The sequence below is a fragment of the Pseudophryne corroboree genome, chromosome 3 (assembly GCF_028390025.1).
Source record: "Pseudophryne corroboree isolate aPseCor3 chromosome 3, aPseCor3.hap2, whole genome shotgun sequence".
Taxonomy (NCBI): Eukaryota; Metazoa; Chordata; class Amphibia; order Anura; family Myobatrachidae; genus Pseudophryne; species Pseudophryne corroboree.
In genome coordinates, this window is record NC_086446.1 from 489,826,684 (window position 1) to 489,844,219 (window position 17,536).

A 17,536-nucleotide genomic window follows, 5' to 3' on the forward strand; every position below is an offset into this window, starting at 1 on the left:
TATACAAGTATTGCAGACAATCCGCACTTGGGATGGGCGCCCAGCATCCACTACGGACTACGAGAAATAGATTTACCGGTGAGTAAAATCTTATTTTCTCTGACGTCCTAGTGGATGCTGGGAACTCCGAAAGGACCATGGGGATTATACCAAAGCTCCCTAACGGGCGGGAGAGTGCGGATGATCTGCAGCGCCGAATGAGCAAACTCAAGGTCCTCCTCAGCCAGGGTATCAAACTTGTAGACTCTTGCAAAAGTGTTTGAACCCGACCAAGTAACAGCTCGGCAAAGTTGTAAAGCCGAGACCCCTCGGGCAGCCGCCCAAGAAGAGCCCACTTTCCTCGTGGAATGGGCTTTTACAGATTTAGGGTGCGGCAGTCCAGCCGCAGAATGTGCAAGTTGAATCGTGCTACAGATCCAGCGAGCAATAGTCTGCTTAGAAGCAGGAGCACCCAGCTTGTTGGGTGCATACAAGATAAATAGCGAGTCAGTTTTCCAAACTCCAGCCGTCCTGGAAACATATATTTTCAGGGCCCTGACTACGTCCAGTAACTTGGAGTCCTCCAAGTCCCAAGTAGCCGCAGGCACCACAATAGGTTGGTTCACATGAAAAGCTGATACCACCTTAGGAAGGAATTGGGAACGAGTCCTCAATTCCGCCCTATCCATATGAAAAATCAGATAAGGGCTTTTGCATGACAAAACCGCCAATTCTGATACACGCCTGGCCGACGCCAAGGCCAACAGCATGACCACTTTCCACGTGAGGTATTTTAGCTCTACGAATTTAAGTGGCTCAACCCAATGCGACTTCAGGAAATCCAACACCACGTTGAGATCCCACGGTGCCACTGGAGGCACAAACGGGGGCTGAATATGCAGCACTCCCTTAACAAAAGTCTGAACTTCAGGCAGTGAAGCCAGTTCTTTTTGGAAGAAAATGTACAGAGCCGAAATCTGGACCTTAATGGAACCCAATTTTAGGCCCATAGTCACTCCTGACTGTAGGAAGTGCAGAAATCGACCCAGTTGAAATTCCTCCGTTGGGGCCTTCCTGGCCTCACACCAAGCAACATATTTTCGCCATATGCGGTGATAATATTTTGCGATCACATCTTTCCTAGCCTTAATCAGCGTAGGAATGACTTCCTCCGGAATGCCTTTTTCCTTTAGGATCCGGTGTTCAACCGCCATGCCGTCAAACACAGACGTGGTAAGTCTTGGAACAGGCAGGGCCCCTGCTGCAGCAGGTCCTGTCTGAGCGGCAGAGGCCATGGGTCCTCTGAGATCATTTCTTGAAGTTCTGGGTACCAAGCTCTTCTTGGTCAATCCGTAACCACGAGTATAGTTCTTACTTCTCTCCTTCTTATTATTCTCAGTACCTTGGGTATGAGAGGCAGAGGAGGGAACACATAAACCGACTGGTACACCCACGGTGTTACCAGAGCGTCCACAGCTATCGCCTGAGGGTCCCTTGACCTGGCGCAATATCTTTTTAGCTTTTTGTTCAGGCGGGACGCCATCATGTCCACCTGTGGCCTTTCCCAATGGTGTACAATCATTTGGAAGACTTCTGGATGAAGTCCCCACTCTCCCGGGTGGAGGTCGTGCCTGCTGAGAAAGTCTGCTTCCCAGTTGTCCACTCCGGGAATGAACACTGCTGACAGTGCTAACACATGATTTTCCGCCCATCGGAAAATCCTTGTGGCTTCTGCCATCGCCATCCTGCTTCTTGTGCCGCCCGGTTGGTTTACATGGGCGACCGCCGTGATGTTGTCTGACTGGATCAGCACCGGCTGGTGTTGAAGCAGGGGTCTAGCCTGACTTACGGCATTGTGAATGGCCCTTAGTTCCAGAATATTTATGTGTAGGGAAGTCTCCTGACTCGACCATAGTCCTTGGAAGTTTCTTCCCTGTGTGACTGCCCCCCAGCCTCGAAGGCTGGCATCCGTGGTCACCAGGATCCAGTCCTGTATGTCGAATCTGCGTCCCTCTAGAAGATGAGCACTCTGCAGCCACCACAACAGCGACACCCTGGCCCTTGGAGACAGGGTTATCAGCCGATGCATCTGAAGATGCGACCCGGACCACTTGTCCAACAGATCCCACTGGAAGATGCCGAATGGAATTTCTTCGTAAGAAGCTACCATCTTTTCCAGGACTCGCGTGCATTGATGCACCGACACCTGTATTTGTTTTAGGAGGTCTCTGACTAGAGATGACAACTCCTTGGCCTTCTTCTCCGGGAGAAACACTTTTTCCTGTTCTGTGTCCAGAACCATACCCAGGAACAGTAGACGCGTCGTAGGAACCAGCTGCGACTTTGGAATATTCAGAATCCAGCCGTGCTGTTGTAGCACTTCCCGAGATAGTGCTACTCCGACCAACAACTGCTCCCTGGACCTCGCCTTTATAAGGAGATCGTCCAGGTACGGGATAATTATAACTCCCTTTTTTCGAAGGAGTATCATCATTTCGGCCATTATCTTGGTAAATACCCTCGGTGCCGGGGACAGACCAACAGCAACGTCTGGAATTGGTAATGACAGTCCTGTACCACAATTTTGAGGTACTCCTGGTGAGGAGGGTAAATGGGGACATGCAGGTAAGCATCCTTGATGTCCAGTGATACCATGTAATCCCCTTCGTCCAGGCTTGCAATAACCGCCCTGAGCGATTCCATTTTGAACTTGAACCTTCGTATATAAGTGTTCAAGGATTTCAATTTTAGAATGGGTCTCACCGAACCGTCTGGTTTCGGTACCACAAACATTGTGGAATAGTAACCCCAGCCTTTTTGAAGGAGGGGTACCTTGATTATCACCTGCTGGAAGTACAGCTTGTGAATTGCCGCCAGTACTACCTCCCCTCGAGGGCAGCAGGCAAGGCTGATTTGAGGTAACGGCGAGGGGGAGTCGCCTCGAACTCCAGCTTGTATCCCTCTGATACTACTTGCAGAAACCAGGGATCCACCTGTGAGCGAGCCCACTGGTCGCTGAAGTTCCCGAGACGCGCCCCCACCGCACCTGGCTCCACCTGTGGAGCCCCAGCGTCATGCGGTGGACTCAGAGGAAGCGGGGGAAGATTTTTGATCCTGGGAACTGGCTGTCTGGTGCAGCTTTTTCCCTCTTCCCTTGTCTCTGTGCAGAAAGGAAGCGCCCTTGACCCGCTTGCTTTTCTGAAGCCGAAAGGACTGTATCTGATAATACAGTGCTTTCTTAGGCTGTGAGGAAACCTGAAGTAAAATTTTTCCTTCCCAGCTGTTGCTGTGGATACGAGGTCCCAGAGACCATCACCAAACAATTCCTCACCCTTATAAGGCAGAATCTTCATGTGCCTTCATTTTTCATTGCCGAGATCATGCAACGGATGTTCCTAGTGGATTGTGTATATGTCTCAACCTCGTCGACACTGGAGTCAGACTCCGTGTCGACATCTGTGTCTGCCATCTGAGGTAGCGGGCGTTTTTGAGCCCCTGATGGCCTTTGAGACGCCTGGGCAGGCGCGGGCTGAGAAGCCGGCTGTCCCACAGCTGTTACGTCATCCAGCCTTTTATGTAAGGAGTTGACACGGTCGGTTAATACCTTCCACCTATCCATCCACTCTGGTGTCGGCCCCACAGGGGGCGACATCACATTTATCGGCATCTGCTCCACCTTCCACGTAACCTTCCTCATCAAACATGTCGACACAGCCGTACCGACACACCGCACACACACAGGGAATGCTCTGACTGGGGACAGGACCCCACAAAGTCCTTTGGGGAGACAGAGAGAGAGTATGTCAGCACACACCAGAGCGCTATATAATGCAGGGATTAACACTATAACTAAGTGATTTTTCCCTCAATAGCTGCTTGTATACACAAATTGCGCCTAAATTTTGTGCCCCCCCCCCCCTCTCTTTTTAACCCTTTGAGCCTGAAAACTACAGGGGAGAGCCTGGGGAGCTGTCTTCCAGCTCCACTGTGAAGAGAAAATGGCGCCAGTGTGCTGAGGGAGATAGCCCCGCCCCTTTTTCGGCTGACTTCTCCCGCTCTTATAATAATAATGTGGCAGGGGTATTTTACACATATATAGCTTATTAGGCCATATTATGTGTGATTTGCCACTTTTAAGGTACTCTAATTGCTGCCCCCCCCCCCCAGCGCCCTGCACCCATCAGTGACCAGAGTATGTGGTGTGCACAGGGAGCAATGGCGCACAGCTGCAGTGCTGTGCACTACCTTAATGAAGACCGGAGTCTTCTGACGCCGATTTCCTGGACGTTCTTCTTGCTTCTGGCTCTGCAAGGGGGACGGCGGCGCGGCTCCGGGACCGGATGACCGAGGCTGGGCCTGTGTTCGATCCCTCTGGAGCTAATGGTGTCCAGTAGCCTAAGAAGCCCAAGCTAGCTGCAAGCAGGTAGGTTCGCTTCTCTCCCCTAAGTCCCTCGTAGCAGTGAGTCTGTTGCCAGCAGATCTCACTGAAAATAAAAAACCTAAAATATACTTTATTTTCTAGGAGCTCAGGAGAACCCCTAGTGTGCATCCAGCTCGGCCGGGCACAAGATTCTAACTGAGGTCTGGAGGAGGGTCATAGAGGGAGGAGCCAGTGCACACCAGGTAGTCCTAACGCTTTCTTTAGTTGTGCCCAGTCTCCTGCGGAGCCGCTATTCCCCATGGTCCTTACGGAGTTCCGAGCATCCACTAGGACGTCAGAGAAAATTTGATAATATCTGTATACAACTCTGAATACCAATGTTAGTGAAGAAGGCAGGTCACATTCACGTCACGATGTAGCTATGTCCCTGTAGCGCCTATTTTTACCTTTTGCTCCCCTTTTAAAACTTCGCTACACCACTGTTTCAGGAACAGCAACTGACAGTCTTTTATGTTCCGGCATGGAGGGAAAATATGCCTCAGTGATGCAGTCTTGCTCTCATCATCCTTGACCTACGACCATGGGCCTAATTCAGATCTGATCGCTCACTAGCTAGTTTTTGCAGCGCTGCAATCAAATAGTCGCCGCTTATAGGGGAGTGTATTTTAGCTGTGCAAGTATGCGATCGCATGTGCAGCCGCCCTGTGCAAAATCAGTTTGTGCAGTTTCTGAGTAGCTCTGACCTTACTCAGCCGCTGCGATCACTTCAGCCTGTTCGAGGCCGGAATTGACGTCAGACACCCGCCCTGCAAACGCTTGGGCATGCCTGTGTTTTTCCAAACACTCCCTGAAAACAGTCAGTTGCCACCCACAAACACCCTCTTCCTCTCTTCCTGTCAATCTTCTTGCGATCAGCTGTGCAAATGGATTCTTAGTTAAATCGATCGCACAGCAACAATCCGCTTTGTACCTGTACGACGCACCTGTGCATTGCAGAGATCGGGGCACATGCGCAGTAGTGCCCCGATCTCTGCACAGCGAAAAACGCTAGCGAGCTAACAGATCTGAATTAGGCCCCATGCTCTGTTTCAGTGCTACTGTTGGCAGGAATTTCTTTTAGAGGAGAATTGGGGAGGATTGCTGCATAAGCTGAAGCAAATGGAGATGCCCTATAAGCACAGATGTGAGTTTAAAATGTATCTGACTTCAGTGCAGCTGTAAGAGACAGACAAGTACCTAATGAGACAAAGCGTGAATATACAAAGGTATACAGAGCAGGTTGGGTATGGCTGACTGCCGGATCCCGGCTGCAGAATGCTGATGAGGAAGGGGGGGAGGAGCTAGCACAATGGAGCCCCTTGCAGGCTCGCTGTGCTCGCCATGCTGCAGGCTCGGTGGCGTGCTCAGCTCACCACAGGTTCTAATCCCACTCTATTGGTGCCATGGACACCCACAAGTGGGAGTAGTGCCTGATAGTTGGCATGATGACTGTCGGGATTTAGAGGGGTGCGGGATGTAGCCGTCGGTATTGCGACCAGCGGTCTCCTGACCGCCAGTCACATGCTGTAACTACATCCCTACAGCACTACAGTATCAGAACACCAATAATTACTATATTGTTAGTACACCTAAAACAATATCATGACTAAAGTATCCAGGCTAACACACTCATAGCAATCACCCCTCCCCCACTCAATCAAATCACCCAGCTGTGGTCAGACAGATCACATTATAGCGTCACCCCCCAGTCCACATTAAAGTATTTCAGTCCCCTCCCTTATCACCGCTGTCAAAGCGAATTGAGCTCTTGGAAGTCAATTCACAACAAGTGCGACTGCCACTGTTGAAGTTGTGTAATCTCCCAGATCCTCTGCATGTTGTAACAGGTCACAATGTCATTCGAAGATATCGGGGACCCAAAAGGAGGAGGGAGCTGGCACAGCCCCATGGCCCAGCGCCCTATTCTGCAACCTAGTAATGGTTCATCATATATAAATTGTCCATATCGCTCAGTGTGTACCCACGATTGTGCTTTCCCACCCATTGTCAAGGGGTCATCTCATCTGATGTGCTGCACGTCAGATAGGCCGACCCTCTGACGACATGCAGGTGAATGTGGCGGGTAGGGATTTATCGCGTGTCCGTTCACAGGACCGTGCAGCGTTTACACCTTCATGATATATAGTACCATCGGCCCTCGTCTGGTGGAATATTTATTCTTTTTTTTTAAATCACAGTAGCAGGCGTAATAAGCTGGATAGCATCACCTCTTGTTTAAAGACTTTTTATGGTGCATTTCTGGCAAGTTGATAAACACTGGCAACTTGGACTAGCGATTTATGGCCAGGCGGGTTTCATTCTGGCCCTTTTTTGGCGAGTCCAATTCTTACTACTTACATTAAGTTGCAACTAATCAGAAAATCACCACGCCACTTTTCACAAATCAAAAGCTAGTACACTCCGACATGTCTAAACAACTTCAACTGGCGGGCGCCCATATGCGATTTTATGCACATGTGTATATAAACTCCATGTGTTCTGCCGAATGTGCAAGGACTGATATGCCCCCTTTTAGTGTCTATGCATGCTGTGATACTAATTGGTGCCTCTTTTTACACCATCGAAAAAATTGCACTAGCTCCATTGGCAGGTGCAGTTTCTCTGTCTGACCATGGTCTCCTATGCGGGTCTGGGACTGAGGGTCGACAGCACAAAGGTCGACACACTTTAGGTCGCCGCCAATTGGTCGACACACCTTAGGTCGACATGGACAAAAGGTCAACAGGAACAAGGTCGACATGGAAAAAGGGCGACATGAGTTTTTTATGTTTTTTTGGTGTCGTTTGCTTCGTACAGTGACCGGGAACCCCAATTAGTGCACCGCGTCCCCTCGCATGGCTCGCTTCGCTTGCCATGCTTCGGGCATGGTGCCTTCGCTTCGCTCGGCACACTTAACGATCCACGTGGACTACGATTGGAACGGTAAAGTATGAAAAGGTTAAAAAAAAAAAGGAAAAAAAATTGTGAAAAACTCATGTCGACCTTTTGTCCATGTCGACCAATTGGTGTCGACCTAAAGTGTGTCGACCTTTGTGCTGTCGACCTGGAGTCCGGATACCCTCCTATGCTTACGGCTGTGTGTCTGTAAACTAAACACAGGCTCATGCATTGATACGCACATAACACTCGGCCGGGTACACATAGTTCTGATGTGTAGCTGGCCTCAGAAGCAGGCCTATGGGTCAGACCGTCAGAGCAAAACCTAATGAGTTTTCAGTGAACTGCACAAAACCTATAGATCACATACAGGAAACATTTAGCAAAACTGGGGTGCAGGTAACTGTACAGAAAAAGGTGCAATCAGCATTCCAGTTATAAAATGAAAGTAAATATAACAAATGTATTTGGTTTTGCCATCATTGACAACAGAAATACTTTATTTTCTTTACAGACAAAGTTTGTGAGACATCTTCATGTAAACGGGCTCACACATTAGGCAGCTATCAGGGCAGATCTCCATTCTGTCGATTCATGGGTCAAGCAATTGGTGAAATCTAGCACGAAATTCTCAATTCCCTGATTCTGACCAGAAAATTGATAAGGATCGGCAAGTCAGGGACGCTTATCATGCTGTTTTTTGCTGATTCTCTGTGGGATCCCCGATCATCGATGTCTGCCGATCTGCATTGGCTGAATGGGGAATCAGGACATAGACCATATTTGCCTACCTGACCCTCTCCATGATGGAGAAAATGCTCTGTTCCTGGACTTTCTGGTAATGTATGATTGCCATCACCTGTGGTGAAACACCTTTCTTATCAATTAACTAGCTCACCACAGGTGATGGCAATCATACATTACCAGGAAAGGCCAGGAACAGAGCATTTTCTCGCTCAGGGAGAGGGTCAGGTAGGCAAGTATGACATAGACGTATGGCCCGCATTAGTCTTTGAATTTATCAGGCTCATAAATACAAATACACTTTCAGTGATTGTACTTGAGTTTGTATACACTGATTTTACACTATAAAACGGACACATCAGTAAAAAGCAAAAAAAAAAGCAAATGAAGCAACAAGTTGTTCGTAATTCAAGGCTGTTTACATTTTAAGTAACTATTCCAGTGATGTGCCAAGTTGGTACACACGCACGGATCACATTTACAATGTTTTTCTGTAGGAATGCCAACATCCAACTTGCTGTGAGTAGCAGCAGTGGTTATTAAAACACTGGAGCAAATCAACAATGCTCCAATGTAAGGACAGTTGAACTGATGATCAGCTCTTCCCGTGATCCATATGCCCACTCCTTATGTAGCAGTGAAAACTTGTTTGCATCATATCCGATTCCTCTTCACAACTCCGAAACTCCTTTCCATTGGAAGGAGCAGGTATCCTGGAACAAACATTATCTTATTATAGTGAGTATCCATGATATCTCCTGCGTTACCTTTATAATGAATGGCCCAGATACTTCATTTCTATGAAAGTTAGTGTAAATGTTTATTTTCACATACTTTCACAGAAATGAAGGCATAACACTAACCAACACTCATTTTATTGTAATCATATTTGAGCGAGTTTGGGTTAACTTGCAGTGCTGATTCAGAATATGACATTGGTTTAGCGTTAATTACTTGAAACATTCTGTATATACAAATTGTCACTACAACCATTCTGTATACAACTTGACTGTTTTACACTAAATACTGTATATGTATACAAATATATTACACAGACGAGAAACAAGAAAATACAATAGAAAGGCGAACTGCTCTGTCAACTGTCTGCTGGTTGGGTGGCCAATCACATATACAAAGGGGGGAGATTCTACAGTGATTGCGGAGTGAACACCTACATTAGTTGTGTATCTCACCTACTAAATGTTCTGGTAGATTTCTATATACAAGCATTATGGCTAAGGAGGCTATGCAGAGTTGGTTGCAGATTTTGCTCTTGCAGCAATATCTGCAACCATATACTCACTTGCTGTGGGCTGCCCAGCACAGGGCAGGACCACCCAGCATGTGTGGCACCACCCTGCGATGCAATCGCAAATCAACTGCTATTGCCTCGAATAGAGGTTGACCCCTGACTGCATAGGCAGCGGTCTTGTCGCCATCTTTCCTGTCGCAGGAAATGCATGCGACATCATCGGCCACCCCAAAAAATGGCCATGACACGCCTTTGTTTCTCAAGCTCCCTCCCCGCAATGCTGCATCTCCTCCCTATCACTGTGCAATCCAATCCTTCCGGGATACGATCGCATTGTAAAGGGTTGCGCACCCACACTATGGCCGGAGAGATCTTAAATTGACAATAGGCCTATTTCAGTAAGGCTCACTAATGCAATACTTACTGCAGTTTCCCGATGGTCGGGAAACTACGCACGTGCAGAATGCGTCCTGCGACTGACAGGCAGAGGCGTTCAGAGAGAGGTACGGGAGAAGGGGCAGCGTCTTGCCTCCAATTTCCGGGGAGTGGTGAGGCCAAGGACTGCGTCGCGTAAGCAGTTTCCTTGGACTCACAAGCCTCACTGTGATGGCAAGTCTGAGTAAGCTCAGGCTTACTCAGCCTGCCATTGCAGATGAACCGCAAGGTTCATCACAGATGCAAAAGCATCGCAAATGCATGAAGGAGGTGGCATGCACCCCCTCCTGCATTTGCATTGCAAAGGATTGCGGGGGCGATTCAGAGATGGACAGGTCCATATGGCCTGAGCATGCGCACTGACTGCAGTGCATGTGCACAACCCTTCTACTTGCGGCCGCATTCTGGAGGGATGCAGCCGCTAGGTTATTGACAGTGGCAGGCATTCAGGGGTCAGCGTTTCGCAGGTGTGATGCGGATGCATCGTCATGCGCGCCACACATGCTAGGCAACCCCCAGAATGTGAGGAGATGGACGCAGATCTTGCTGCAGATGCACCGATCTGCATCTACCTCTGAATAATTCCCTGCAATTGCAATCCTTACTGAATTAGTCCCAATATCAACATATCTGGGGCATGCAATGAAATGTGCTTTGGTTTCCTGACACAAAATCTAAAGAAATAATAATAGTAGTAATAATTTTTAAAAATTGTACATTATACAGTATATACATTTCTGAAAGTCCTCCTAGACCAGGCATACCCAACCACGGTCCTCAAGGCACACTAACAGTGCAGGTTTTAGTGATATCCAGGCTTCAGCACAGGTGACTTAATTAGTAGCTCAGTTATTTTGATTTAACCATCTTTGCTCCAGCCTGGATATCACTAAAACCTGCACTGTTAGTGTGTCTTGAGGACTGGGGTTGGGAATGCCTGTCCTAGACTCTTCATCGATAACTATAGAATCCTTGTTCCTCTGCCTCATTATACAATTGGAATGATAAGTCTTTTAAAATTTCGTAGTCATTAATGCATTACTGGTTTTGATTTCTTTGTTCCTGGTAAAAATAAAGTAGAAAGTATAATCACAATACTGATTTTATTACTTTATTTATATATATATATATATATATATATATATATATATATATATATATATATATATGCCTCCCCTCCCACTGGAATAAAAGAAATATGTCAGCGCTCGGTTTTCTGTGTATTGTGCATAGTACCAGCTGCATGGCTTTTTTCGGTTTCAACTTGCACTTTTTATTAGTGTGCACGCATGGCTTTTCAAATTGCCCATCTTTTTCGACACCCTACTAGGACTTGCGACTCTGTACAACTATTGTATCCAGGATTTGAGTTGGAGAGGGCCTGTAGAAGCAGCAAGGGCAGTGGCGTAACTACTGCCCCCGCAGCCCTCGCGGTGGCTTGGGGGCGAGGGGCTGCGGGGGCGCCACTGATTTAGCGCAGATTGACATGCGGACGAGCCGTCCGCATGTCAATCTGCGGTCTCCTCCTTCCCTCCGCTGCTGTAAGGAGGGACACGGAGGGCACAGCGCGCGCCTCTGCTCTGTCCCTCCGAGTCCTGCGTCTCTGGCGGGTCTAATAAAGGAAGTGCCGTTCGTGAGCTCTGATTGGCTCACGAACCGGCACTTCCTTTAACAGACCCGCCGGAGACCCAGGAGGGACACAGGAGAGGCGCGCGCTGTGCCCTCCGTGTCCCTCCAACACAAAACAGCGGGGGAGCATATGCGGCACAGGGGGAGGGGGGCTTATGTGGCACTGGGGGCATATGTGGCACAGGGGGAGGGGGGCTTATGTGGCACTGGGGGCATATGTGGCACTGGGGGGGTATATGTGTACCTGGCACATGGGGGGGAAGGGGGCTGTATTTGGCACTGGGGGCATGTGAGTACCTGGCACTGTGGGGGAATATCTGGCACTGGGGGCATATGTGGCATTGGGGGGGGTATATGTGTACCTGACACATGGGGTGGGGGTCGGGGGCTATATTTGGCACTGGGGGCATGTGAGTACCTGGCACTGTGGGGGAATATCTGGCACTGGGGGCATATGTGGCACTGGGAGAGCACAGCCCTAGCAACAAGCACTACCCCCTGGCAACGAGCATGACACCCAGTGCATGAAACCCCTGGCAACGAGCATGACACCCAGTGCATGAAACCCCTGGCAATGAGCATGACACCCTGAGCATGAAAACCCCTGGCACTGTGCATGGAACCAAGAGCATGAAACCCCTGGCAACGAGCAGGTCATTTAAAAGTAATTAATTAGAAGCTTTACTGTAGGACTTAATGTGTAATGGGCATTACTGTGTGTCATATAGTGTAACACGGACATTGCGGTGTGTGTCATAATGTGTCACAGGCATTACGGTGTGTGGCATACTATATCACGGGCATTGTGGTATAATGTCTCAGGGGCATTGCAGTGTGTGGCATAGGGTATAACGGGCATTGCAGTATGTGTCACAGGCATTACGGTGTATGGTATACTATATCACGGGCATTGTGATATGTGGTCTAATGTCTCCGGGTCATTGCAGTGTGTGGCATAATGTATCACGGACATTGCGGTGTGTGTCATAATGTGTCAGGCATTACGGTGTGTTGTATACTATATCACGAGCATTGTGGTATGTGGTATAATGTCTCAGGGTCATTGCGGTGTGTGTCATAATGTGTCACAGACATTGTATGTGCTATAATGTATCAGGGGCATTGCAGTGTGTAGCATAATGTATAATGGGCATTGCGATTCCTGTCATAATGTGTCACAGGTATTACGGTGTGTCATAATGTGTCGGGGGCATTACGGTGTGTGCATTATTGTGTGTGGCATAATGTCTAAGGGCCATTGCAGTATGTGGCATAATGTATACTGGGCATTACTATAAGGAGGAAAAATGACAAATAATGTAAGGGGCATGAATCAGGATTATTTTTCTTTCCTGTGGTGGCTAACGTCTGGGCGTGCAGGTTGCAAAACTCGGGTATGAGGTAGTCTTTTCCTGCAATGACACGCCCCTTTATGCGAAGCCACGCCCCTATTTTGCGGCGCTCGCTCGCCTTCGGCGCGCTCACGTTTATCCCTTTTCTAGTGCCAATTATGGGGGATGGGGGGCGCCGAAGAATTATTGCCAGTATTGAAACCCTAGTGAAAGTTACGAACAGATGATGACCGAAAGCAGGGCTGTGTTCTAAATACACCCAGTAATGCAAATGCAGTGAAACAGTAATGCAAAAAAACAAATGCAGCATTTTAAATTCTAATTAAACTGCAATGAATACTTGCTTTACACCAGTATGCTTCAAACTGTTTCACCATGTTGACAGTCACAATGTTGTCATAAGTATGTGGACATGTTTAGCATGTCGACACAATGAGAATGTTAATAGTATCTTTTTGAGGTTAGCCGAACACCTAAAACCTACCAATAATCTAATGCTGATGTCAACATTCTGTCCATTTTAACATTTTCCAGGTGTCGACTTTTCTGATGTCAACATCATAAGTGTTGACATTATGAGTAGCAACGTAGTGACAGTCCATAAGATGACTGCATATGCTACATCTCATATTCCTGGCGCATCTTACATAGGTACATGCGGGGGAGGGAGCCATAGTTGCTGACTGGCACAAATGCAACATTTACTACAAATGCACTTTGCGTCCAACTCTGTTGTTAAAGAAAGATTAAATATATAGATAAACTAAATATATTTTATTAACAGCTATATAGGAAGGAAGGAATTTAGGGGGAGATTTATTATAGCTTGGAGAGAGATAAAGTACTGACAAATCACCTACTTAGTCAATTTTCAAACACAGACTTTAAAATGACAGAAACGGATTGGTTAGTACTTTATCTCTCTCCACGCTTTGATAAATCTCCCCCTTAGTAGGAAAAGGATTCCTTTATGAAAGTGTCCAACTAGTAAGAAAGCATTTAACCCAGTGTGATAAGCCTTATCCCCCCAACTCTTGAATAGAGGACGCTAACCCAACAGATACGGATGCCCAAGTTTACATTGAGACAAGGCACTAAAAAGCGCATATAGGGCTGTATTCAATAACTGTAGGAAGCTGCCATCTTGTCGGAAAGACGCCAGCTTCCGAAAGAAATAGGTCGGAAGGGGATCCGACCTATTCAATAGGGGCTGATTTTTCCCGACAAGTCGGGAATTCCCGAATTGTCGGAAAAGACGTGGATCGGTGGAATAGCTGCTGATCCACGTGCTTCTGTCGGAAATGGGGCCAAATCAGTCAGGTTTTCGCCCCCTTTCCGACAAACTCAATCCGACTTGAAACAAGTCGGATTGAGGTGAGGAGACAAGCGGTGCCGCGGGCCGCGGGGGGAGCAGAGATCTGCGGCCAGGAGTGAGCGGGACAGCGGCGGGGGTAAGCTGGGCAACGGGGGGAGTAGAGATCGGCAGCCGGAGCTGGCTGCGGGGGGACATGTCTGTGGTGGCGCTGCAGGGAAAGAGGTGCCTGCGGGCCGCGGGGGGAGCAGAGATCGGCGGCCGGAGAGGGGAGCTGGCTGCAGGGGGACATGTCTGCGGCGGCGGGGGGAGGCGCAGCAGGGAGAGACATCTACAGCTGTAGTGCCGTGACCCCTCGGGCAGCCGCCCAAGACGAGCCCACCTTCCTAGTGGAATGGGCCTTGACCGATTTTGGTAACGGCAATCCTGCCGTAGAATGTGCCTGCTGAATCATGTTACAGATCCAGCGAGCAATAGTCTGCTTTGAAGCAGGGCACCAACCTGGTTGGCTGCATACAGGACAAACAGTGCTTCTGTTCTTCTGACTCTAGCCGTTCTGGCCATGTAAATTTTCAAAGCCCTGACCACAGCAAGGGACTCTGAATCCTCCAAGTCACGTGTAGCCACAGGCACCACAATAGGTTGGTTCATATGAAAAGATGACCCCACGTTAGGCAAGAATTGAGGACGAGTCCGCAATTCCGCTCTATCCATATGGAAAACCAGATAGGGGCTTTTATGAGACAAAGCCGCCAATTCCGACACTCGCCTAGCCGAAGCCAAGGCTAATAACATGACCACCTTTCAAGTGAGATATTTTAACTCCACCGTTTTAAGTGGTTCAAACCAATGCGACTTAAGGAAACTCAACACCACGTTAAGGTCCCAAGGCGCCAGCAGAGGTACAAAAGGAGGCTGAATATGCAGCACTCCCTTCACAAAAGCCTGTACTTCTTGGAGAGAAGCCAATTCTTTTTGAAAGAAAATGGATAAGGCCGAAATCTGAACCTTAATGGAGCCTAATTTTAGGCCCAAATTCACTCCAGTTTGTAGGAAGTGAAGGAAACGGCCCAGATGGAATTCTTCCGTAGGAGCATTCCTGGCCTCCCAAGAAACATATTTTCGCCATATACGGTGATAAATGTTTAGAAGACACGTCCTTCCTAGCCTTTATCAGCGTAGGAATGACCTCATCCGACAAGCCTTTTCTGCTAGGATCCGGCGTTTAACCGCCATGCCGTCAAACGCAGCCGCGGCAAGTCTTGGAACAGACAGGGCCCCTGTTGCAACAGGTCCTGTCCTAGAGGAAAAGGCCACGGATCTTCTGTGAGCATTTCCTGCAGATCCGGATACCAGGTCCTTCGTGGCCAATCTGGAACAATGAGAATTGTTCTCACTCCTCTCTTTCTTATTATTTTCAACACCTTGGGTATGAGAGGAAGAGGAGGAAATACATAGACCGACTGGAACACCCACGGTGTCACTAGGGCGTCTACAGCTACCGCCTGAGGATCTTTTGATCTGGCGCAATACCTCTGTAGCTTTTTGTTGAGGCGGGACGCCATCATGTCTATCTGGGGTAATCCCAATCTGTGTGAAGACTTCCGGATGATGTCCCCACTCTCCTGGATGATGGTCCTACTGTTTCCCCTGCCTGCCGGTTTGCCTCCCTCGTGGACAACACTCCCCCTTTAGAACCAATAATTTTTATGTGTTTTTTATCCAATAAATTGCCTTTTTATACGGGTGACCTTTTATGAATGCTTTCTGGATAAAGATACCTTTATGCGCAGACGGAATACACCTCCATCAGTGAGTACTGGTACGCAGCTCGGCATATAAAGATACCTTGATGTGCTTTTTATCTCTATTCCACATTGTAAGTTAGGTACGCCAACCTATCTAGTACCTATATTTTAAAGAAACCCTTATATGCTTCCAACCTCGCTCACTTATTGTAAGTGAGGTACGATTACCTTGATTGAAATTTCTTCATATTATTACTTAACATCTACTGCATTCAAGTGAAGATTTTCCATTTTGAAAAACCACCTTCTAATCTGTATTTTCTTATATACCACCACGTCTCTCATTTTTACTGCTTTCTGGAGAAACTACGTCTCTTCTTCAAGAATCAGGATTCCATCAAAAATCCCACAGATTCCATGATACCATCGTTCCTTGGAAGAAAATTGTCGCCTCTCTAAGAATTAGGATTCCATCAAAAATCCTACAGATAAGTATCCTCTTCCTTTTTTCATACATCTCAAACCATAACCTCCCAGCTGAATCATCAGTTTTTTCCCCATCCCCTCCAGCGCCAATTCCTTTTCACCCATACACCTTTTCCAGTCCTTTTTATTTGGATTATCCTTGGGATTAATCCTGTGGTGTGAAGGGAAGGCAGCAGGACTTTTTCATTCACCAGGAGCGCCTTAAAATTCTACCAAATCCCCTTTTTCTAAACCGTGTCTGCTGAGGAAGTCTGCTTCCCAGTTGTCCACTCCTGGAATGAACACTGTTGACAGTGCGCTTACATGAATTTCCGCCCAGCGAAGAATTCTGGTGGCTACCGCCATTGCCACTCTGCTCCATGTGCCGCCTTGGCGGTTTACATGAGCCACTGCGGTGATGTTGTCCGACTGGATCAGAATTGGTTGGTCACGCAGTAATGACTCCGCTTGACGTAGGGCGTTGTATATGGCCCTCAGTTCCAGGATGTTGATGTGAAGACAAGTCTCTTGACTTGACCAAAGACCTTGAAACTTTCTTCCCTGTGTGACTGTTCCCCAACCTCTGAGGCTCGCGTCCGTGGTCACCAGGATCCAGTCCTGAATGCCGAACCTGCAGCCTTCTAGAAGGTGAGCACCCTGCAGCCACCACAGGAGAGATACCCTGGCCCTGGGGAACAGGGAGATCAACTGATGAATCTGTAGATGTGACCCGGACCACTTGTCCAGTAGGTCCCACTGGAAAGTCCTCGCATGGAGTCTGCCGAAGGGAATGGCCTCGTATGATGCCACCATCTTTCCCAGGACTCGAGTGCAGTGATGCACTGACACCTGTTTTGGTTTCAATAGGTTCCTGACTAGAGTCATGAGTTCCTGAGCTTTTTCTATCGGAAGAAAAACTCTTTTCTGGTCTGTATCCAGAATCATGCCCAAGAAAGTCAGACGAGTCGTCGGAAACCAACTGCGACTTCGGGATATTGAGAATCCAGCCGTGTTTCTGTAACACCTTCAGTGAAAGTGATATGCTGTTTCAGTAACTGCTCTCTTGATCTCGTATTTATGAGGATTCGTCCAAGTACGGGATAATTGTGACACCTTGCTTGTGCAGGAGCACCATCATTTCCGCCATTACCTTGGTGAAAATCCTCGGGCCGTGGAAAGCCCAAACGGCAACGTCTGAAATTTGTAATGACAATCCTGTACCGCAAATCTCAGGTACGCCTGATGAGGTGGATAAATGGGAACATGAAGGTATGCATCCTTTATGTCCAGAGATACCATAAA

At 48.0% G+C, this 17,536-nt stretch overlaps 1 protein-coding gene across 1 annotated transcript in view; it reads right to left on the minus strand.

The window, feature by feature from the left end:
- Positions 1 to 8,186: 8,186 nt before the first annotated feature.
- The window catches only part of TMEM220 (transmembrane protein 220), a 60,682-nt gene continuing 51,332 nt past the window's right edge, over positions 8,187 to 17,536 (minus strand). The window contains exon 7 of the mRNA XM_063960940.1: positions 8,187 to 8,754. The gene's annotated coding sequence lies outside the window, so the exon portion shown is untranslated. The remainder of the gene's footprint in view (positions 8,755 to 17,536) is intronic.